General features: G+C 38.6%; 1 pseudogene; it reads right to left on the bottom strand.

Moving 5' to 3' along the window:
• LOC117399258 (diacylglycerol kinase beta-like) overlaps nt 1-25050 on the bottom strand; it is a 133245-nt pseudogene that overhangs the window by 20793 nt on the left and 87402 nt on the right.

The raw sequence follows: 25050 nt of genomic DNA, 5'->3' as shown, positions 1-25050 counted from the left end.
TCCAGGCCAGTACAGCACATCTCTTGCTCTGTTTCTACATTTCTCTATTCCAAGGTGACTTTCATGTATGCGCTGTAGCATTTTTTCCTCAGTGTTGCAGGAATTATTATTTTTTCTCGTGAAAGTTCCAGTATTCCCTTCAAAAGGAGTTTCGCTTCTGCATTCAAGCCATCCAGCTTGCACAATATGCACAATATGTTGCAGTTTTCTCATGGATTCATCATTCTTAGTTGCTTCCCGAATCTCATCCAGTTTGTTTTCAGCAACATCTGCACTTCAGTTTCTTTGTCATCTCCTTAGGTTAGGTAGGTATGCCTTTGACAAAATGTCTGCTATATACATTTCCCTACCTGGTTTGTATTGAACTCTAACCTGGTACTTCTGCAGCCACATTAGTAACATTTGGATTCTTGGTGGTGCACTGCGTAGTGGTTTTTTCATGATAGCTTCTAAGGGCTTGTGATCAGACTCCACCTCTCTTCTTTTCCATAGACAAATTGATGGAACGTTTCCAATCCAAACACAATGGCTAGCATCTCCTTTTCAATTTGTGCGTAGCGCTGTTGTGCTTCCGTCATTGCCTTTAAAGCGTATGCCACCAGTGCCTCATTCTGCAATATAACTGCTCCCAGTCCACTCTTTGAAGCATCTACTGATATCTTCACTGACTGACTAACATCATAGTACTTTAACAGTGGTGCTTGGGTCAGTGTCCTCTTCAGACTGGTCAAAGCTTCTTGGTGTTTTTGTTCCCAGTGCCACACTACTTCTTTCTGCAGGAGTTCTCTTAGAGGTGCAGTATGTTCTGACATCTTCGGAATGAACTTTCTTAAGTAGGTAACCATCCCTAGGAATCTCTCCAAGTCTTTGTTGCATTCTGGTGTTGGCATGTTCACAACTGCTTCAATCTTACTCTGAACTGGTTTCAGTCCAGCACTTGTGAGCACATGTCCAAGATAAGTTATTTCCCAAAGTCCTATTTTGAATTTCTCCTTTTCAGCTTGAAGTTAATTTTCTTGGCTCTTTCTGGGACTTGCTTCAGTCTGAAGTCGTACTGCTCTCTGGTAGCTCCCCAAACAAACACATCATCTATACAGGTTTCCACTCCTTCAGTTCCTTCAGATAGCTGCCTCCCTGTTCTGTGAAACACTTCTGGTGCGGAATTTATACCAAAGGGCAGACGCATGAACCTGCAGCTCCCATATGGTGTGCTGAAGTTGCAAAGACGTGAACTTTTGTCATCCAACTTGAGTTGCCAAAACCCTAATCTTGCATCAAGACTGAATAGTATTTTGCATCAGCCAACTTACTTGTGATCTCTTCTACTGTAGGCAATTGATAATGCTCTCTCTGTACAGCCACATTGAAATCTCTGGGATCCAGGCAAACTCTCAGAGTTCCCTCTGATTTTTCCACGATTACTATTGGATTAACCCACTTGCCACTCACTGTGTGACTCTGAGCAAGTCACTTAACCTCCTTGTGCTCCATCCTGCGGAAGAGATGTTAAATCAATGTCCTATTGTAAGTGACTCTGCATATAATGCACAGTTCACAGCCTACCTCTGTAAAGTGCTTTGTGATGGTGGTCCACTATGAAAAGCACTATATAAAGATTAATGTTATTATTATCCTTGTATTTCACTATGAGCTTGCATTTGCCTTCTCCTTTTATTTTTTCTCCTGTATATGTAGATAGTCTCACCTTTGTCTTCTCCAGCTGTGTGCATTTACATATTTTGTTGTACAGGCTTACTGGGATGACGTTAGCTTGTGCACCTGTGTCAAGCTTAAAGTTAACTAAAGCATTACAGATTTTTAAGTTAACCTTCCATTCACATTCATGTCATTTGCTGTTACAGTTCCTATGAGAAGTTCATTTTCTGAGTCAGTTTCACCATCTTCAGTTGTGTGCACTTTCTTTGATTTACACATCTTAGCAAAGTGATTCATTTTATCACAATTTTTATATTGTTTTCCATAGGTTGGACAACTTCGTGGTAAATGCTCAGATCAACTTCTCTCAAAAGCCGTTCCCTCAGAGTCACTTGCGATCCCGCAAATGATTCTGTCTCATATAAGGGATTCCTCTAGTTCTCCAAATTCACGTGATTCAGCTCGTTTTCTCAGCTCAGTAACATACTGGCTAATATTGTCACTGCCTTGTGTGCAGGTACATTTGTTTTTACCTTTCGTAGTTTTTCTTGGGGTTACAGTAGTTTCCAAATGTTCCAATTATTTACGTTAAATCGTGTCTTTCATCATCGCTTTCAAAGGTAAATATACATTACACACTTCTAGCGCTTCTTCCCCTGTCACATGGAGAAAGATGGAGGACTGTACCTGTTTTTTTTTTTTTAATCACCGTCTGATGCTTTGAGATACAGCTTGAACCGCTGTCAGAATCTCCTCCAGGTTTCGGCTAAATTACCCTCCAGACTGAGTTCTGATGGTGGCTTCAGTATTTCCATAGTTGTGTCTTCTTTTTTACGCTTTTCTTTTTTAAAAAATAATTTCTTCTGACACCATGTCTTGTTGTTAAGTACAACACAGGCTCGAGTATAAGTTCAACCAAACTTTATTCACAACATGTCATTAGACACACACTCTTGTACAGCGCTGCTACTGGCTGTCTAGCGTTCGTACTGGTTAACCCTTTATTATGACATCCTCCATGTTACATTATAAAACACATTGGTGTCATTCATGTACAGAAAAATAAAATATTTTGATTGCCAACATGCAGTTTTTGTATTTTATTGTATTTTTAATAAAGACCCTTGTTATACTGTCAGCCTCGCTATAGATTGGTACCTGTCCTCAGGCTGGTATTTACACTGTGAAAAATGTGTGTATGTACAACAGTCATTCATTGAGATGAACTTACATACATAAAAATAACTAACATCGCATCAGTGATTCAGCTTGCACAGTTCAAATCCAATATGGATATGTGTTTATCCCGCTAGTGATGTATACAGTCTCAATAAGCCAGCTTAAAACCAACAGGGAAATTATCAAAAAAAAATAAGGTAAATGTAACCCTGTGACAGGGATGGCTTTGTGGTGATGTCAGGCCAGATGACTGTCTCCCGATTAGCAACAAATTAATCATTAATTCAGGAGATGGTTTTTAATTGTGGATGGAGTTTCCCATCCACGCTGCCAAATCAAAAACACACGGCTCTTCTTCGTCACATAAAACAAAACTAAACAAAACAATAACAAAACCCTGAAGGATGGCACGTCGCTCGTCCTATATACATAAATCATAAAACACAAATACAAAATAACACAAATGAGACACAGCGGCGAAGGATGAGACCCTGTTCTAAAAATAAATAAACAATTATGTACAGGGCTCCTCGCCCTGTTACAAACACACACTGTGCTTTAAAAAAAACACGAGAATCAAATTGTTAAAAATGCACCCACAAACAACAGTGACATAGCCATAGCATGCAACGCATGACTGGAAAGCTGTTAGAATGTCTGAGTGACACGTCAAGAGATCTGACATCCAGAGGCCATCACTTCCAGAACCCCAGCAAGCACCAAATAGAATCCTCCCAAGTCTATAAAAAACAATCCTGTAAAATGCTTTGTGAATGTGGCCTGCCGAAAAACAACAGTATGGCTTAGGAAATAATTTACTACCTTTGTAAAAGTTTACTACAGTATTTTTGCATGGTATATTTTTCAGTTTTACCATGCTTTTCCCATAGTTATATTATCAATTTACCATACAGTTGTTTACCCTGGTTTGTCATGTTTATTAATATGCTTTACTATACCTTGATATTCTTTACAATGCTTACCTATACTTTACCATGCTTCCACTATGCTACATTACAATTTGCTATTCTTTTACTGTGGTAAACTTTTATACGGGCAATGACTAGACCCTAAGATTTACCATTTATTATCTGGCAAATTTAAATATCCAGTCAATAAACCTTTGTGGTTTTTCCATTGTGATTCAAAGTTAGAAAATAAAATAATTTAAAACACCACTTATAAAACTGTGTCATCCTAATGGGGGGCCTCAATTAGCAGGTCTATACTTTTCACCTCACGTTTACTTATGCCCAGGGGATCTAACAACAAATACTCTGAAGAATTTAAATTTACCTTGCTGAGAACACTGACTTGACACAGTTTCTCGGCGGGTGTCACAGAACATCACTTCTCTGCATTCCATTCACATCTTTAATAATTTACCTCTAACAAATTCCATCAGGACAGTTTTTTTTCCACCTGAAGTTCATATTTCCTAGTGTCACCTGGAAATAATTCATCAGCTATGGAATGACAAAAATGTTTAAAAGTTTAATCCATCCCCAGTTAAGGGACCTGTAAACTAAAATATTTCTAGACTTTCTAACATGACATAGGCCAGAGATGGCTAAACTGCATCCTTACAAGCTGCATGCGGCTCCCAGTGAAATGCTGGGTGATGCACACTGTGGATCGAATATGAACTGATGAAAGAATAATAAACAAAAATTAAAAGAAAAGAAAAAGTAAAAATAAACACAATAAGTTTATTATTTATGTCTCTGTAGTCCTTTGTGTTTATTATTATACTTTCTTCTCTCTCTTCAGTTTCTTTGAGCCTGCATGTTCACTGCAAGGACATTTCCTCGCTTGATGACCTTCGATACCGCGTGCTGGCACATGCATATTTCGATCACCTCAAGTGAAAGCCAGGGGTGCAGTTGAAAGTGAATTTCATCATTTTGAATGAAGTGCTTGTTCGTTTCATGGAGACAATGGCATTGAGCAAATCCTCCACGAGTAATAAACACAAGTATGAGGCTTAAGCCAGAATGGGAGGAAGTTTGCTTTCACTGAAAACAGTGGTAACCTCTCTGTCTCATCTGCAACAAATCGCTTACACACTGTAGCCTGTACAAGACGAGCAACCTCAAATGTCATTATGAAACAAATAACGTGTCTTCATCTGACTATCCTCCTGGATCAGACTTGAGGAGAAACAAGCTAGCCTCTATAAAAGCACACCTCATCAGTCAGCAAATGCTCCTTTTGGCGTTGAGACATGAAGCTCATGGAACGACTCAAGCGATTTTATCGCTTGTGCCAAACGTCCTTATGAATTAACCTTTTTATAAAATTTGAGTGTTTGCGCTAGACTGGAGAATGCATGTTTACATGTTATATTGCAGGTCTAAAATTAATATTATATTTACATATCTTGTGTCTGTTCATGAGCAGGTACTGTAATCCCAGGCAGGAGTCATACACACACACACACACACACACACACACACACACACACACACAAAGTCTTTTTTTGAAAACCAAGCATTCAGATCTTCAAGGGAAGAGAATGTCAAAAAGAATCCTTATAGAAATGTCTTTTTATGTGGTGTCTTTGGTGAAATCAGGACAGTTATCATATTATCGTAATAACTGAATATATTTTATTTAAAGTGCATAATACATAGTGTAAATGGAAACAATGGAAAAGCACTAGTGTCACATTTAAAGTGTATTACACTGTAGATCTACAGCACAATCAAAATTACACAGAAACTGTTTAAAACAATGCTAGTATTTAAAATGTCTTGCTCGCAAACATTCCCTGACACAGGCTGTAACCTTGGGACATCTATGAGACGGGTCCACCCCATCCCCACCCCCCCTTTCTTGTTGTGTACAATACTTCTAAGCAATTACAGTTTCCCCACCCTCTTGTATCACTTGACTGGCTTGTCACCTAGAATCACAGATCCACTACTAAAATTGATGGTTTTATGGAATATGAAATGGAGCATACATGCTACAAATAACTACATTTATCAAAGTAACAAATGCATTGACAAAAATTAAACACACAGATGCTTTTTATAAGCATTTACAAAAGTATAGCGGTAATTCTGATTCTGACCAAAGATGATTTATACAAAAATAACCATATTGAACTACTGCACATTATGCTTTAATTTAACTTTGGAACTGAAGACGTGGTTGCTGGGATGATCTGATAAAATGTTGTGTAGCTGGGTACTATATGTGACAGATGTTTTGGTATGCACAAAACATACAAAGAATCAAAACATACAAAGAATCAAACCTACTTTTGCATGACGGAGGCAAACTAAACAAAAGTAAAAGCAAAGAAAAACAGAACAGAGTCCTGACCAGGAGACAAAACCCCACCACAGCAGCCTTTTTCCTGTGCGAAATGCCTTTTGTACACTACCAAACGTTTCATCTGTGTACCTGCCTTCACCTATATGGGAAGGAAAGACACTGTACTAAATTCAAACCATAGGTAGGTTACATACCATTCTCTTCTTTTTTTTTTTTTTTTTAATTTGGAATCGCAAATTATTTTTTCTCATTTTCTCCCCAATTTGGAAAGCCCAATTATTTTTATAACCTGGCTCACTGCTGCCACCCCTGCGCTGACTCAGCAGAAACGAAGACGGACACACGCATCCTCTGAAAAGTGTGCTGTCAGCCGTCTGCTGCTTTTCACTTTGCAGGCCCGCCATGCAGCCACCTCAGAGTTACAGCATTGGAGGACCATGCAACTCTGGGCAACTTACAGGCAGGCCCGCAGGTGCCCGGCCAGTCTACAGGGGTCGTTGGTGCGCGGTAAGCCGAGGACACCCTGGCCGACCTAAGCCCTCCCCACCCGGTCGGTGCTCGGCCAATTTTGCGCCACCCCCTGAACTCCCCTCCACGGTCGGCAGTTGAATAGCCTGGACTCGAACTGGTGACCTCCAGCTTATAGGGCACATTCTGCACTCCATGCAGAGTGCCTTTACTGAATGCGCCACTCAGGAGCTCCTTACCATTCTCTTCTAAACTTCCTTTAACCACTCACTGGGAATGATAGGCTCCACACTATTTTAATAATATTTTTTAGACCTAGAATGCAGCTTTTCCCCTTAAACACATTGTAAACATTGGATGGGCATTTGATCCTCCACCCGCACCAACATTCAGAAACAATTATTTAGTCAATTTGTAGATAACATGTACTTTGATCAGGAAACACAGGATATGTATAATACACAGTTCTTTAACAAGTCCCCCACTGTATTAGAGGGAAAAATACTGAAGGTCATAAATCACGTATGTTTTAAATGCTCACTAACCATTTAATCCCATAAAACCTCCAAAAGATTCAGCAGATGTTTCAGTATATAATAATACAGCCCAGCTAATGTTTTCAATAACACTCAAAAGTACAACCTTGCTCTAAACTAAGCAACCAACCTCTGTTGCAAGGTTACAAACAAGTTGAAAAAAATAACAGCCAATATCAGTTTGCATTATTTGTGTGTTACTGTATGTACATTATTTCATTAACCATTTTCAAATAACCTGGAGTTGTTCAGAGTTAATCAATGCTACCATTGACAATTCTCGCTGTGTAAATATATGTAAAGCTGCTTTTTAAACTATTATTAATCTGTCATAATATTAAAAAAGAAATAATAACAAAAAAACACGCTAATTATTTTGTTTATCTGTGGCTACTAAAACATCCTCATCTGAACATGTATGTAGGAACATTCATCCCCAGCTGTAAATATGGAGTCAGAGCTATCAGTATGTGTAAATAGAGAAAAGTGAGATACAGAATGACGAGAAGATGGACAAATAAACCAGCTGGCAATTATGCATACTCCCTTACCTCTAAAGATGTTTTAATGGAAGCTGCTGCTTTTCTAAATTGGTACTATTGTTATTCACCAAATAAATGAACAATTATAAATGTTTTGTGTGAGCTTATGTAATGTGGGAAAGGAATGCAGATATTCTTTCTGTGCCCCACTGCCATCCCATATAACCACACATTTTTTATAAAGCCATTCAGTGCATTAGTCCAATTTAACTACAGATAAATCATGTGATATTTTTTTTGTTGTTTATTTAGCAGACGCCTTTATCCAAGGCGACTTACAGAGACTAGGGTGTGTGAACTATGCATCAGCTGCAGAGTCACTTACAATTACGTCTCACCCTAAAGACAGAGCACAAAGAGGTAAAGTGACTTGCTCAGGGTCACACAATGAGTCAGTGGCTGAGGTGGGATTTGAACCGGGGACCTCCTGGTTACAAGCCCTTTTCTTTAACCACTGGATCACACAGCCTCCTATATTCTGGAATGTGATATTCTGAAATGTGATACTTTACAATGTGATATTTTGTAACAATTGTAAGTCGCCCTGAATAAGGGCATCTGCTAATAAATAAATAAATAAATAAATAATAAAAGCAATCAAGATTGTTCCAAAAGTTGTATCTTTAGTCAGAAGTGTTAAGCATGCGATACACTGCTAAAAGTCTTTGATAATCCCTCCCTGTGTCTGCTATTAGTTTGTACCGTAACTGTAACATGGTTTCTCTGTGTTTATTTTAGAACAAGCAGCAGGTGTAAATGGGCATATATATATAGTCAGTGGTTGGAAATTCTGGCCTGTGATTGGTTGACAGGCGGAGACTATTACCCAGTGGTGTAAGGATGTGACGGCAATAGTGAAATCTATTTTTGCTCCTATGATGAGGTTTTAACCAATAACAGGACTGAATTTCCAAGCATATATTGAACTATTGCACTACCATCCTTACACCACCGGGCAATAGTCTCCATCTGTCATGTGATTGGTTCACACCACTGTCAGTCCTGCCCCTTTTCAAAGGAACACCCTCCACTCCAACAAGATAAAATGGCTGAATGAAAAAACTGCTGAACGGCGATTCTGTGACTTAACAGAAAATGAATTACAAAACATACTACAAAAGAAAAAGAAAAAAAAAACTTGCACTATGAACTTCAAAAATATTTTCTGTTATGTATTTATGTTGTTTAGTTATTTACTTATGCTTTATCAGCTATATTTAAACAAAATACTGTAAAGCCATAAATATTTCCGACCAAAATATCTGGCGAATCACACCCATAAAACCTATGTTGCCGACCTGTTGCACTCGTAGTAGTATATTACTTCATTATATGTACAGCACTAGGATAGTCATGCCAAAAATGTTTATGTTTTGTAAGCAAAAAACGCATTCATAAAAGGCTTGCCAAATATTTATGGCTTTACAGTATATAAAGTCATATTTACTATCCAACCTTGCTTCTCTTATTATTTTGTACACCCCAGAAAATTCTGCACAGAAAAAATCAAAATTATGCAAAATGATGCTGTATCTCTGTACAAGTATGTGCAAAGTAACAAAAGTATTGTGCAGTTGTATTGGGTTCTTCTCTCATACTGGATATCAAAATACTAGCATAAGTAAAAAAAAATCAAAAATAAAACTAAGTAGAAAACATTGGAATTTTTTTAACAAAGTCTTTCTAAATTTTGAAATAAAGGAACACCAGCTCTTTCAGTTTGTCTTCCGAAAGAGAACGCCTCCGATCGGACATGACAAGATTACACAGCGAGTTTATGTATCTGAAAGCTAATGTTTTCAAATTAGAAAGCAGGTCAGCTGTCGATGACAAAAACAATTCGATGTCAATTTCCCCTGGCGGTAGAGCGCTCTGGATCGCATTGGGTGCCACCTTCACAGTGTACAAAGCAAAACAAAGAATATTTTACTGATCTCTCTTTTGTTGATATATTTGCAACGTAGGAACTTTGTCATGGCATTTTCTGGCAAAATCGATCAATGTTCTGTTTATCCTCAGTGTGAGCCAACATTTTTCTCTATCCTTCTCAGTTAACGGTGATATTATTTAATATTGCACAGGTGTGTAGTTGCGTAATTCCCTGGGGTGTAATTCTGACTGACTTATATATTAAATATATGCAGCTTCAGGGCATTATAATAATAGTCTTCCCTCGGGTCAATAATATTCCACTACAGCCCTCCTCTCCAGTTCCTCTCTCTCTCTCTATATATATATATAGTATAAAAAACAGAACATTAAGATCCAGTACAGATATCTTATCTGTTTTGCATCCTAGCTGTAACATTATGTTATGTCATTTAAATGAAACACTGTCTTCAGCTTCCACAGTATCTCTAAAGCAACAAAACAAGTGTTAATTAGGAAAGGAACACTCAACTGATACCAGCAGGGTGAAAATGTTGTATGCAGAATCAATATGGAGGCAAGACAGTGAAACATCAACATAGATAAGGACACAGGTGACAAATATATAGTTTAAAAGGAAATAGGAGGAAGGAAATGGACAGCACATATACTAACAACCACAAGGTGATTTAATGTGTGTACATTGCATTTAAATAGTTTTAAATTGTTCCTCTGCAATGAATAATTAAGCTTTCATACTGCAGATTTTTTACTTTTAGAAAAGGGAAATACATCTGTCTTGTTTAATACAGTAGTGTGTTTTAAAAGTAGCTTATATTAATAAAACAACAACAAATGTATAAAGCTTTGCATGAGTGAGAAGATTCTTCATCCTACAAAAACAGCTCAATTCCTTTTGTTACAGAACCCTTTTTGTTTCATCATTTTCTAAGAATTTACTCTCCACATTCCTCCATACAGTGACAGAATGTCCTCCATTTTACTGGGCTTCTCAGTTAGACAGAGCAACATCTAAAGCTTTAAATATGAAATGTATTTAAATCTATTGCACTAATTGAGATTACAAATTACTACTTTTATCTATATTTATATATTTTTTACACGTATATACGTTGTGGCAGGCTTGAGGGAGGAAGAGAGAAAAATGTAGTCCAGGAAGGGCTGAAGGACTACATTCCCCAGAATGCCACGGGAGGGAGCTAGGATGAGATTCACCTGGCTCTAATACTTAATGATTGTCACCTGCCTGTAATTAGCAGGCAGGTATTTAAGAAGGAGAAATGTTTGTTCTTGTTCAGGGCAGGCTGTCAGTAGGAGCAAGGTACTGTGTAAACCTTTGTGTGTCATGGGGTTTTGCAAATCAGTAAATGTAGTCCGATACAGTTAGAATTTGAAGTGAAAAAGTATAGTGTAGTACTCCATGTGGGAGTTAGGTTTTGTTTTTGTTTTGATTTTATTTTCTGTACTGGTACACAATAAGATGGCACGATAGTGCTAAAAAAATATATATACATTTCTGTATCTGGGTCTATTTACAAGGGGCAAACGAGCCTGAAAACGAGTGAAATCCTTCACATGTTCTTAAATTACACCACCTTCAAAAATGTGAACCGTGTCCATTTGTTTCAAATCCAATTAAGAATTTGGGCATTGAGTCCTTATTCCTGACTAATGAAGCAGCCTACGGCCCACTAGGTGAGAAAGACTGCTCTAAAAAGTACTCCTTTATTAAGTCAACGGGTTAGGCATAAGAAGCAACATCATATTTGTTATTTCCTATTATCCTTAGTTTGATACCCTTATTCTCCTACTTAACATCTTCGACTGGTGTATATTGGACATCTTTAATGGCATAATCTAAAGTAGTGTAGCGATCCTGGTTCCCGCAGGCAGGCGCATCACACAGGCGGAGTGCGGGAGCGAACCCGGGACCTCTCGCACTAAAGCATAGCGCCGATACCGCTGTACAAAAGAGCCGGCTCCTTTGCAAGGAGTGTATATCGGGCTTGTGTTTTTGTGTGTGATTACGTCACCTACCAGCCCTACTGCTGCCTTCCCTTGTGCACGCTACAGTAGTCCTATTGCCCAAACAGTATTTTTAGTTGTTTTTATTGTTGGTGCAAGTAACTTGTAGATTTTCAGAATGTCAGATGAATATAAAAGCGACAGTTGGTGTGTGTTACATCAGGTACTATGTAAATTAGCCATGTGTTTTTCTGAATGCACTTGATTAAACCACAGAAGCACCTGTGTGTAAATAACTTTCCTCTATATCTGACTTATCTTTTCTAACTCACTAGAAGAGTATATTATGTGCTTCTTAGTATTAAATGTTACCTATAAAACAATATAAATGCGGCAGACAATTGCCAGTATTATCTAAAGTGATCCTAAAGAATAGTAGACCTATAGGTAACTACAGATAATGATGCCTCATTAATCGATTGATTGAATTGAGCCATTGATTAGTACAAAAAGAAACTGGTTCTTAATAACGTAGAGACATACATTCTGATTGAATTCCTTCTCCAGTCAGCAACTCGGATGACATAGATGTCATTGGAATGTACCTTTAGAACTGTATGAAACCCTTTACCTTGAACAGTAAACAGTAAACATCAGCTCTTTGGAATCAACCCGAGTGGTTCTTTTGTCCGCTGTCTTTTTCCCAGCCTGTCGATGGCTGCACCTCTTCCTGGTCTCCCCCCACAGGTTTGACCCTCCATGCATACTTGGGATGTTCAGGATGGCAATTCCTTCCAGGGAAATATTGCTGAAATCAAGCTGGCTTCCATCACACTGCACATAAAAATATAAACAAAAACAGTACATGCACAAGACTGGATTTTCCCTAATACTATCTTTCTATTCTCTGCACCCATCAGTAAATAAAAAAAATCATTTTGTACTGTTTTGTAATTAATTGTAGTTTATTTGTATGAGTTACACTGTGTGAACATCTGGAAGTAGATTGTTGTACCGAGTCAAAGATAATCAGCTTCAGTCCTAAATCTGAAGGTATACTGGACTTCTTGTAACACAGATAAAAGGTAATGAATTTATCTAAAGTATTTCCACTAAGTGTTGCTCTCCAACTTTTCAGAATATTTTACTTTATGTGTATGTGTGTAAGTGGCAGAACGATGATGATGTCTGAGCTGCCTATAGAGAATAGTACCGGAACGTTCCAGCTCGATTACACCACTGGCTACAAGGTTACGATAACTCGTGGCCTATTGCATTCATCTTAGCTTACTTAAAATGTAGCTTCTTGCAAGTTTGTTGTGTAAGTAGACAAACGTTTTGACTAATTTTTGACACAAACATTTTCATCTTTTACCTTAGAGTTATTTTGAAGTTATTGATGTGGATTGAACGTATCTAGGAAGACTCATTTAGGGTACTGTAGCAAATGTCAGGCGTTGTAACAAATTGTGTATATCATGTAATAAATGTAAATAATAAGAAAACAACAACATGCAACAGAGTTCAAATATGGTCCATTATCTACACACCTAGGGGTGTTGTTTGGCATGAGGAAAAGTGGAGTGCTGTTAAACAGCCTGGGCTTGGAGGCTTAGGCTTGACCACATTTGAACACCCTGGAGTTTGTTATTGTGCTTAAAAAGTGGAGCCACCACCCTACCAAAGTGAATTTGATGTCAGATTTGTACTAAAGGTTCCAAGCTGTGCCAGTATGGGAATATATTTGTACAGACTGACACACTTGTTGAGATTATATATGTGTGGCGGAGTGTCCCGCCCCTATTTATTATTATTTGTATTTTTGTTTGCGGCGCGGGTAAAAGCGCCGCGTCTTTTATTATTATTTAAAAACCCCGTGAGGATGCATGGCTGATCAGCTACTGATTATTTAAATAGCTGACAGTCATGCATCCTTACCAAACGCGTGCAGACTCTGGCCGGGGGATAATAAGATAATTACCAACTAGTTAATCCCTCGGCCAGAGTATATAAACCTGCAGCTCTCTGCACTTGATGTTGGGGTGTTGGAGTAGAGAGTACGGGGAGCGGAGAGAAGGAATAATATTTAAATAGGGGCGGGACACTCCGCCACAATATGGTTCCCTCTTTCCTTGCAATTTGCTATACTGAAGTTGACGACATACAAACCAAGTAATCAACCACTGCACTTTTGCTATGTTATCAGCTCTATCCTTTTCAGAATAGCATCAGACCCTAAAATTATTATTATTATTATTTATTTCTTCGCTGACGCCCTTATCCAGGGCGACTTACAATTGTTACAAGATATCACATTATTTATACATACAATTACCTATTTATATAGTTGGGTTTTTACTGGAGCAATCTAGGTAAAGTACCTTGCTCAAGGGTACAACAGCAGTGTCCCCACCGGGGATTGAACCCACGACCCTCCGGTCAAGAGTCCAGACAGGTAAAGTAACAGTTGTTTTACACAGCAGGCAGGCTTCTGAAAACTGAAATAAATGGAAGCTAAATACTGGATTATTGTCTGACCTGCATTTCAGCCTACTTTGTGCCTATTCTTTACTTCAAACTGACTGAACTGAGTGAGCCCAACACATACTTAGCAGCACCATGATTCGAAATGACAACTCTGTCATACTGATCCGACAATAGGTGGCAGATCTTTATTTAGAACTGACAGACCTATTGGCCATTCATAGCACTCTTCTTTCACTTTTAATGAAAACATTCAAATTTCCCAGGCAGTTGATCTAATTGTATGTATTAATTAATTTTTCCATATATTCTGATGATGTGTCAAACACTGAAAGAAATGAATTTCATAATTAAAAATAATCTTATGTAAATACACTGCAGGTCTCAATGAATCAAACACACACTGGGTATCAGGCCTCCCACTGTCCTCAAGTAGAATTTATTGGTTGGATAATTAGATGGTACATATTTTTAAACTTATTTGCATGCATATTATATCTCTTGCAGACTGACAAGCAGCAGTAGCAACAAAAGTCAGATTACCATAGGGAATTCCCACCAAGAAACATTCACTCCTTATAATTTACAGCCTAAATTAAAATTATTTGATCTTTGACAAGTAAGAAATGTCAAACAGGAGGAGGTCCTTCACAAGCCACGACCCGCAGCTTCTGAAACCTGCCTAATTTATGGCATCCTTATCTTGATTCATATTTAACTGTTACAGTTTAAAGAAATAATAAATATGCAATCAAATACATTTGGTGTACCCCTGCTGGTAATTAATGGGGGTCTGAGGTCTCCTGCACTTACTGCCTTTAAGCAAGTTATATTGTGATGAAGATGGGATAGAGACAGGTTCTATTATCACTCAATATAAAACACAGCAGGTAGTTCAACGAGTTAATTATCTGAGTATTCCTCAGTGACCAGCTATGTGGTTTCAAGACTTGTAAAATGGAGCCTTTATGCAGTGGTTTCATTTAATCATTTTCTTTTTATATAAAACTTTTAAAAAGTAATTTGCTTGACTACACTTGGTACAAATTAAGAGGTAGTCTGGAGAAGTATTATTATGTGGGCTTCCTTAACCATTCATACATTTGGGCTGGGTGTAACTGCAAGTGTTCCTTGGGAAATATTTAACAGGGCTCTACAATGCAGGTATATGTCCTGAGCTGAGGGTTAGGGCATTTATCATAATGAGGTATTTAAAAAATAAGTTTAACTCAGAGATGAGACATCATGGGAATTCTCCATACTTGAATACAAAGCCAACCCACTCTTTCATTGTTCTTATTCCGTCTGGCTCATTTGTTGGCTATTCATTGAAGAACAGAGTAATTTGAGGTTTGTGTGTTTGCAAAATTGTTCTTTAGATTGGTATGGAACCGGAATGTGGTTTAAAAGACATCATTCACAAGTCGTTTACTACCCATTAGAGTCTGCAACTGACAAATCGAGTAAATTTCTAATGGCTGCTGGACACTTGTTTTCACGTCTACATTCCCTTCCAACATGTATTGGGACTCAGATTTCAACACTTGCCAACATACTTGTTGAAGGTTAGTGTATTGTACTGTATTTATAGAGAAAAAAATGTGATGCAAAGATTTGAATGAAAAAGAAAATATTACTACATTTTTAAATCTATTTTGATGGCTTAGTAATATGCTGTAAGTGTTAAGCAGTAGGAGAAAGATGTAGGACTCAATACATGCCATAAAGTCACTTCTCTGTTGAACCTCTAAAATACTAACCTGATTACTTCCTCAATTGCCAGAGTTTTATTCTGGTTATTAACAACCACATTGTCACCCGTTTGATCCCTGTCTCCCTGAATTAGATCATTTACTTTACTATGAGAGCGCTGCCCAAGCTTTAGAATAACTTCCCTACGCTTCAAAGCCAAAGGTTCAGGACCTCACCATATGCATATTTATGATGATTATTATTTTTAAGATAATATTTCAGCTTCAGAAAAATCTAAATATAAATAGGGTGATGTTGTTGAAATTCAATTCTTTATATTCTACCACAAAACTAACAAACAGACATGGCCTTTCAGTCAAATCTGTCCTTCCTATGCTGCATTCTGAAAGTGCTGTTCACATATCATGTTGAGTTTTTTACATTTTATCATTCAGATTTTGGATGCATTATATTCATTATTAATTCACATAATTAGAGGTTATTCAGGAAGTTTAGAATCAACATATACAGTAAACAAAAATAAGAGAAATGTACAAAAAGACAAGTTCTTAGCATTTGAAGCCTTACCTCCACAGAGAGCAAAAATATGTTTGATTTCCTTCTCTCAATCAATACTAGACCTGATATTGCAAAGACTAGTTATCTAATTAAGCACAAATCAACTCACCTTAAAATCTTCACTTTAAAATGCTAGAGGTGGCTTACATCCGGACAATGGAATCTTCATTGCTGGTTACTGTTGCCTGCACTTATTATTGTTGCCCATATATAAAACAAATATTACACTACGTGATCATAAACGTGTAATGGTTAACATATGTGTTGCAATTGGCACTTTATAATGTGTAAATTATAGCCATATGTATTTCACCATTTAGCATTTAAGTTTGCTTATTCTACAGTCTGATCAAATGTATTTACCTCTACTTCCAAAAATTCATTGTATTTTGAATTCAGATGTGCTGAATTCAAAATACCAAAACTTGATCTATATTCTGAAAGAAAAGACAAAGTTAAAAACTGATCATTATAATCTCTGAGCTATTTCTGTTAGCAGGAACTTTAATGGATTTACTGTATCTGCCAAGATGTCCCATTGTACGGACCTTGTGTAGGAGACAGACATTAACAGTATCTGAGAAAAGCAGCCTCTGCCTGTGCTTATTCTATACATTCTTCATGTTGTTGCTAGATCACTGCATGATATGTTGGCGTTTAAGCCAAACCCCCTAGTAGGGCTACTCAAATTAAAACATTAGTTGTTTTTTTCTGCATTTCCTCATATTTCTCCAACTTGAACGTAGTGTTCCAGCTTCCTGTATACAAATACAGAGCCTCCAGGGCTATGTTTGGGGCTCTTTGTTTCCAGTTTTTATTTCTGATCACGTTATGTCCCTTTACATTTTGAGCTGACTCAGTTTCTTAATTAAACTCTACGAAGTGTTGATTGTGAAACAAGACCACTTTAGTTTTTTCTCCTGTAACTTGAATGCGACTATGATTCTGTTTCATTGATAATGTAAAAAAAAAAGGCAGCTCCTTATTTTCAATTTAAACCGAACACAAAAAGTGAGATGAGTTAAATCGATTTACTTAGATTGTAATAAAGAGAAAACTATTACAGTAATCTATTACACACGCATATCCGCCTGCCGTGGGACCAGAGTACAGGCCGTTGCACACTGGATCCGTTCCGTCATTTATCATCTGTCATCCGAAAATGTTGTGCGTTAATATCGTACTTCAGAGCACTGATGTGCAGTGGAGGCTTTGTAGTAAATATACCTAGTTTCAGTATTTTAATAATAAATAAATAAAATTCTGTTGTACATAACTTTGAACAAAAATAAATGTTAAATGTAGTATAAACTTAATGATCAGCAAACACTGACGGAAGTTAAAACATTTGCTATTTCGTTTCTACTAGATCTACAATAATGTTATGCAATACATAATACAAAAATTTAAAATTAAAAAAAAATAATAAACATATGATATTACACGTTGTCACAGCATCAGAAACCATATGACCAATATTACATTTTTCAAACGCTCGCTCCTGTAATAAATATATCTAAAAGTTGGAAAGCTAGCAATGAGCAACTAAAAATACTTTACCATAATGACCTTCTACTCTCTGTGCATGGAGCCAGAAATTCCATCACTTTCATGTACTGCCCCTCTTTTCTGACTGTTAAGCTCTTAGTTGCCCCTTCACGCTTCTTTCTCTGATATGTGTCTCCAGGTTAGGCCATTGTTTCTTTACTTCCTCGACTACAATTGAAATAAAAAGTATACGCTTGTAATAACCTATACTGCACAAAATCCACGTGTTTATGTATGCTATCTGTTCATAATGTCATGTTTTATAATACATATCATTCATGCCCAAGTCCGCGGCAATGTCTTTCCATATGTTTTCTTTTTTTTACAAAGTCTTTGTAATCTTTGTTGAATTTATCATAAAGTAATTTTTGTTTGGCGACACACACAATTAGTTTTTCCATTTTGTTCTGGGAACTGCAAGAATCCACGTGTCTTCCCAGTCGTTTTTCTTTGGTCAATGTAATTAACACACATCAAATCAGATCAAATCTAACTTCTTTCGATTCCAAAATTGACGCATCACCGTCCTACGACAATTACGGACTCAGCGTGCAGGGAGCAATAGGGAATGTGCATGATCGTTTTTTTCTTCTTAAGCTGGGTCCACACCTGAGCGGTCAGTTGCGCAACCCAATTACATTTTGATTCCATCTACAAGGTGAAGTCATTTCTTTTTTTGATTTTGACAATTAAGTTGACACTTTTTTTTTTTGTCCCGTGACTACAAGTTTAGAATTGTATTTATTTGCTCGCAACTGGTTGCAGGGACGTCCACATATAAGCGACTTGGTTGCATGCAAATAAGTTGCGCCATTGATCGCTCAGGTGTGGACCCAGCTTTAGACCCGCGTTAAAATTGGATGCATAATCGGATCCAGTGTGCAATGGCCTTAAGGGCGGATATGTATGTTGTATGCGTTGTGTGTTCTGTTAAACTGGTATTCATGTGAGTGTGCACGCGCAGCCGGGAGTGAATGAGTCGGCTCAAAATAACTTTAAAAGGGACACCACATGATCAAGAATAAAAACTGAACACGAAGGACCGTTTACAGAAAACTAAATCATGATATGCAGCAAGTTTCTCACAGAATCCCCATAAGGAAATGTGTGCACAGTTAAAAATTCAAAACACACACTACTTTACTTGAACCTAAATATTACATGCTTGTATTACCAAAAGAAATTCAATAAGCATTTGTTATTTTTTTTCATTCAAATCATGTATGTCAGTGTAGATGTATGGAATACCAATAAGCATGAATGGAATTCAAATACATTAATCAAGAAACACAAAAAGAATCAATTTTAAATCTAAACTTATTTTTCTAAAGAAATGCTTCTAAAAAAGAATAATTTTAATTTTAAAATGAATTCTTAAATCCCACAAAGGTTGCAAAAAAAATTTGTTCTGGGAAGTGATAACCAAAGGAAAGGCCGGTTTCATGCATCAGACACTTATGCATAATGTTTTATGACCAACAATGTACTGCAATAGATTCCCCAGTCTCTTGCATTTATACCAACTGCAATAAAGGAGTGAAAGAACAAAGGGAGCAGATGTTAAGAACTGTTTCATGATCTAAATAAAAATAAATAAAATACAAAATCAAAGAGAAATCGTGAAATTATATTAAATCACTTGTGATCTGGCTTCCAGCAATGCAAGTCTGTAGGCCCACTGTGTAATTAAAATGTGGCCAGCAAAAGAAAAAAAGGGGACTGTCTTGTTAATATTTCATTAAATGTGTTCATGTTCTCACAAGAGGCTAATTATCAGGGGTTAACCCTGGCACCTGGTGTAAAGACCAGCAATTACATATCAGCACGAGAGCAAAAGAATGAGTTATTTTAGACACTCCACAATTAACTGATGTGCAGGCTTAGTGAACTGTGATCTGCTTAAAACAGATGCTGTCGTGAAGAAGTCCTTCTCAGCGTCAATGGTGTGGTTCAGATAGAGGATAAGCATTGCAGCAGGCTACCTGAAAATGTCAATGGATCACAACAGGCTATTTAAAGCTAGGACAAATGTTTATATAAAAATAATGATTACAAATTAAATAAATAAAAAAATAAAAACACACTGGACAAGTGGTACAGTAAAGGATATAATACGGGACTAATAATATCACAAACCCAAGACTTTCATGTATTATGTCACAACAGTGGTATTTTCTGATACTAGTGGCAGTATGAGCAGATGTTATCATACATACCTACTCAAATATTCTGTAATTACACAGCAACATACCACATAGTTTATGTGTGAGTTCTTGCAATTTAGCACAGTTAATACAATATTTAATTGATGTCACAACTTATCATAATGTTCACTTACTTATCTAAATGTTAATATATAAAGTATATGTTGCACTGTAAGTAGTATTGCATTGTATTAGAGAAAGACTTGAACTTGAACAATTGTGATAGAAGCATACTTTTTCTAATCCACTGAGTTTTAAGTACTGCACGCTATTCCAAAATTCGTTTTAACACCAAGAAAAATAAAACAGAATGCTCAATAGGGTTATGGGTATCACGAATACATTGAAAATAGACGGCAGCTCAGCCACAAAAAAAGCAAAGATAATTTACATGCATAATTTGAAACCACTTTGACAGGCAAATAAGAGACACAACTGTTAACAAAACTGAAAGGGATAACAAGCTGCAAATAAAGATACATATTCAAAAGATGAAAGGTTTGAAAATAAGCACTTTTTTGGTACTGTAGGATTTCCTACAGCTTCCTATACCAACATGCTTAACATGCTTTCCTTTTTTAAGGATCCCAACAGAATGGGTCCTAAAACACTTAACAGTAGGTCTTACTGTATTTAATATCAGGTCTTTCACAAGCGCTGTATTCATATCTACACCCCCTCCCGCTCCAACTCCTACACCCACTGCAACCCCTACTAACTCACCCTCCTTCTCCACCTTCTTGCCCCTCTCAGACTCTGACCTCTCCTCCCTGCTCCAGGGTCACAAACCCACCACGTGTGCCTTGGACCCCCTCCCCACTCACCTCTTTCAAGCTGCTGCTCCTGCTCTACTCCCCTTCATCTCCTCCCTCCTCAACACCTCTCTAGTTTCTGGTATCTTTCCCTCTGCCTTCAAAAAAGCCTCTATCACTCCCCTCCTCAAAAAACCTACCCTCGACCCCACCTCCCTCCAGAGCTACCGTCCTGTCTCCCTCCTACCCTTCCTCTCCAAAACCCTCGAGCGGACTGTACACCTCCAGCTCTCTGCTTTCCTGTCCAACCACTCTCTGCTTGACCCTCTCCAATCTGGCTTCTGCTCTGCTCACTTCACTGAAACCGCCCTCCTGTCTGTCACCAACTCACTTAAGTGTGCCCGAGCTGCCTCTCTCTCCTCTGTCCTAATTCTCCTCGACCTCTCTGCTGCCTTTGACACTGTTGATCACTCTATTCTACTATCATCTCTTGCTGACCTGGGGATCTCTGGCACTGCTCTGGCCTGGTTCTTACCAGGTAACCTGGCGTGGAGCAACCTCCACACCTCACCCTCTCTTAACTGGAGTCCCCCAAGGGTCAGTCTTGGGTCCTCTCCTGTTCTCTCTCTACACCCGCTCCCTGGGCCCCCTCATCGCATCCTATGGTTTCTCATACCATTTCTATGCTGATGATGCTTAGATTTTCCTCTCCTTCCCCACCTCTGACTCCACCATCTCCTCCCGTATCTCTACCTGTCTGTCTGCTATTTCCTCCTGGATGCACTTGCATCACCTCAAACTCAACCTCTCTAAATCTGACCTCCTTTTCTTTCCCTCCTCCTCCCCCTCCTCTGATCTCTCTATCTCTGTTCCTCTGGAATCTACCACACTCTCTCCCTCTTCCTCAGCTAAGAACCTTGGAGTCACCCTGGACCCCTGCCTCTCTTATTCCCAGCACATCTCCACTGTGGCACGCACTTGCCGATTCTTCCTGAGCAACATCCGAAGAATCCGACCCTTCCTCACCAACTATGCTACCCAGCTCCTGGTCCAGGCCCTGGTACTCTCCCGCCTAGACTACTGCAACTCCCTCCTGGCTGGCCTCCCTGCGTCCGCCACCCGTCCGCTCCAGCTCATCCAGAACTCTGCTGCCCGCCTGGTGTTCTCTCTGCCTCGCTTCGCCCACGCTACTCCACTACTCCGCTCGCTCCACTGGCTCCCGATCACCGCTCGCATCCAGTTCAAGACTCTTGTACTAGCCTACAGATGCCTTGACCAGACTGCACCCAGCTACCTCCAGACCCTCATCTCTCCCTACACCCCCACTCGACCTCTCCGCTCCGCCTGCACTAGAAGACTAGCTCTACCTCCGCTACGCTCCCCTCCCTCCAGAGCCCACTCCTTCTCCACCCTTGCTCCGCAGTGGTGGAATGACCTTCCTACAGATGTCAGGACTGCCCAGTCCCTGACCACATTCCGGCGCCTCCTCAAGACTCACCTCTTCAAAGAGCACCTGTAGAACTCCTCTGTTTGTATCCTGGGACACTATCACCCTTCATGTAAATGTGCTTTATTTTGCTCTTATCTGCCCCCTATTTTACTGCATTTAATCCTGTACTTCAGAATACTGTAATCTGCCAAGTGTTTAACCTGTAGTACTTTGTATTTAATCACATCCTGATGTAACTATCACTATTTAATCATATCCTGATGTAACTATCACTATTATCTGCTGTATTATTGAATTGTGGTTTGTCACACTTGTACTTTGCTTGAACAAAAGTTATTGTATTTCTTGCTCTTATTGTATTACTTGTATTGTAACACTTGAAATGTATTTGCTTACGATTGTAAGTCGCCCTGGATAAGGGCGTCTGCTAAGAAATAAGTAATAATAATAATAATAAAAGAAGATCCTGACAGTATCAAGAACGTAAAGCACAAAAACGACGACAGCTGCTTCACTCTATTGGCACAGAAAATGTATCTGTTTATTGAATAATATTTGCAGCTCAGAATTAATCCGCTCATGTATTAATTTATTATTATTATTATTTATTTCTTAGGAGACGCCCTTATCCAGGGCGACTTACAGTCGTAAACAAACAATACATTTCAAGAATCACAGTACAAATATTAATACAATTAAGAGCAAGATAAAATACAATGACTTCAGTTCTAGTAAGTACAAGTATATTATAAAATACGAATCAATATCAGAGCAGATAAGTGTCAGTGATAGTTACATCAGGATACGATTAAATGCAGGAGGGAGTTGCAGTAGTCTAGGCGGGAGAGTACCAGGGCCTGGACTCTCTCCCTCCTCCTCAGCTAAGAACCTCGGAGTCACCCTAGACCCCTGCCTCTCTTATTCCCAGCACATCTCCACTCTGGCACGCACTTGCTGATTCTTCCTGAGCAACATGCAAAGAATCCGACCCTTCCTCACCAACTACGCCACCCAGTTCCTGGTCCAGGCCCTGGTACTCTCCCGCCTAGACTACTGCAACTCCCTCCTGGCTGGCCTCCCTGCGTCCGCCACCCGTACCCTCCAGCTCATCCAGAACTCAGCTGCTCGCCTGGTGTTCTCTGTGCCTTCTCCCACGCAACTCCACTGATCCGCTCACTCCACTGGCTCCCGATCATCGCTCGCATCCAGTTCAAGACTCTTGTACTCGCCTACAGATGCCTTGACCAGACTGCACCCAGCTACCTCCAGACCCTCATCTCTCCCTACACCCCCACTCGACCTCTCTGCTCCTCCTGCCCTAGAAGACTGGCTCTACCTCCTCTACGCTCCCCTGCCTCCAGAGCCCGCTCCTTCTCCACCCTCACCCCGCAGTGGTGGAATGACCTTCCTACAGATGTCAGGACTGCCCAGTCCCTGACCACCTTCCAGCGCCTCCTCAAGACTCATCTCTTCAGACAGCACCTGTAGAATTCCTCTTTTCCCTCTAGACACTTTATCACTCTTCCTTAAATGCGCTTTACTTGCTCTTATCTGCTCCCTATTTTACTGCATTTAATCATGTACTTTAGAGTACTGTAATCTGTCACAAGTATTATTTAATCTGTAGTATTTTGTATTTAATTATATCCTGATGTAACTATCACTGACACTGTTATCTGCTCCGTTATTGAATCGTATTTTGTCATATACTTGTACTTGCTAGAACTGAAGTCATTGTATTTTATCTTGCTTTTAATTCTGTTAATACTTGTACTGTGATTCTTGAAATGTATTTTTGTTTCGACTGTAAGTAGCCCTGGATAAGGGCATCTACTAAGAAATTAATAATAATAACAATAATAAAGAAGAAAGAGGCAAAGTCATCAGAGGAGATAGAGGAGGAGGAGGGGGAGAGTTTAGGAGGGAGGAGAAGGTAGAGAATAGTTTACGTGGGTTGTTAGTGGAGGCTTGGATTATAGATTGGAAATAAGCACATTTAGCAGAGGATAGAGTCGCGGAGGAGAGGAGGGAGCGGTAGAGGTCTAGGGCAGCAGGGAGTTTGGTTTTCTTCCATTTCTTTTCAGCAGATTGCAATTTATGACAAATCAGTCACAATGTCACACAATTTGTGGATTTGGGCCGAAAAACAGCACGTTAGTTTTTCTTAGCCATTAGGGTCTAAATGGTCTAGAAAGTAAATCAATGTTTCCAGGCAGCGTTTTATCTACTATTTAGGTAGGGAGGAATTCTCGCTGACTTACTGTACTCCTCTGGGAATTGGGCAGTTCTGAAGAGTTAACATTAAGGTACTTGAGCTCTCTTTGATTTATGAACTATATAAGTTTCCAGCTGCAAGACATGTGACAAACAGACATAAAGACACACACACATTATAAACATTTTAAATCACATGTGATTTTTCATTCATTTTGTGTATTTTATAACATTTATTGGGTACATTAAGCTTTAAAAAACTGCTTTGAAAATGTCTTGCCCCTTCTGAAAACCATGAAAATGTATTATTTAAAAATTTAAAATAAAATAGATGAAGAAAAAAAATCAGTTTTATTACATGTAATGTTACATGTTGAGTTTGTGTACATTTACACAGGAAATCATTTTTAAATGATAAAGATAAGATGTCAATACATTTTAGTGTAACATTATTAGCAAACTGTTTATTCTTTTATTTTTAATTTTTTCTTTAAATTTAGTCGATGTTTTTTCTCCTGGTTTTCTCCCCAATTTGAAATGCCCAATTATTATTATTTTTTTAATCCCAGTTCACCGCTGCAGCCTCCTGGCGACTCGGGAAACAGAGGC

Source organism: Acipenser ruthenus, chromosome 4 (genome assembly GCF_902713425.1).
Source record: "Acipenser ruthenus chromosome 4, fAciRut3.2 maternal haplotype, whole genome shotgun sequence".
NCBI classification, from domain to species: domain Eukaryota; kingdom Metazoa; phylum Chordata; class Actinopteri; order Acipenseriformes; family Acipenseridae; genus Acipenser; species Acipenser ruthenus.
Note: the sequence above shows the minus strand (reverse complement) of the source record. Positions and strands in the feature narration are given on the sequence as shown.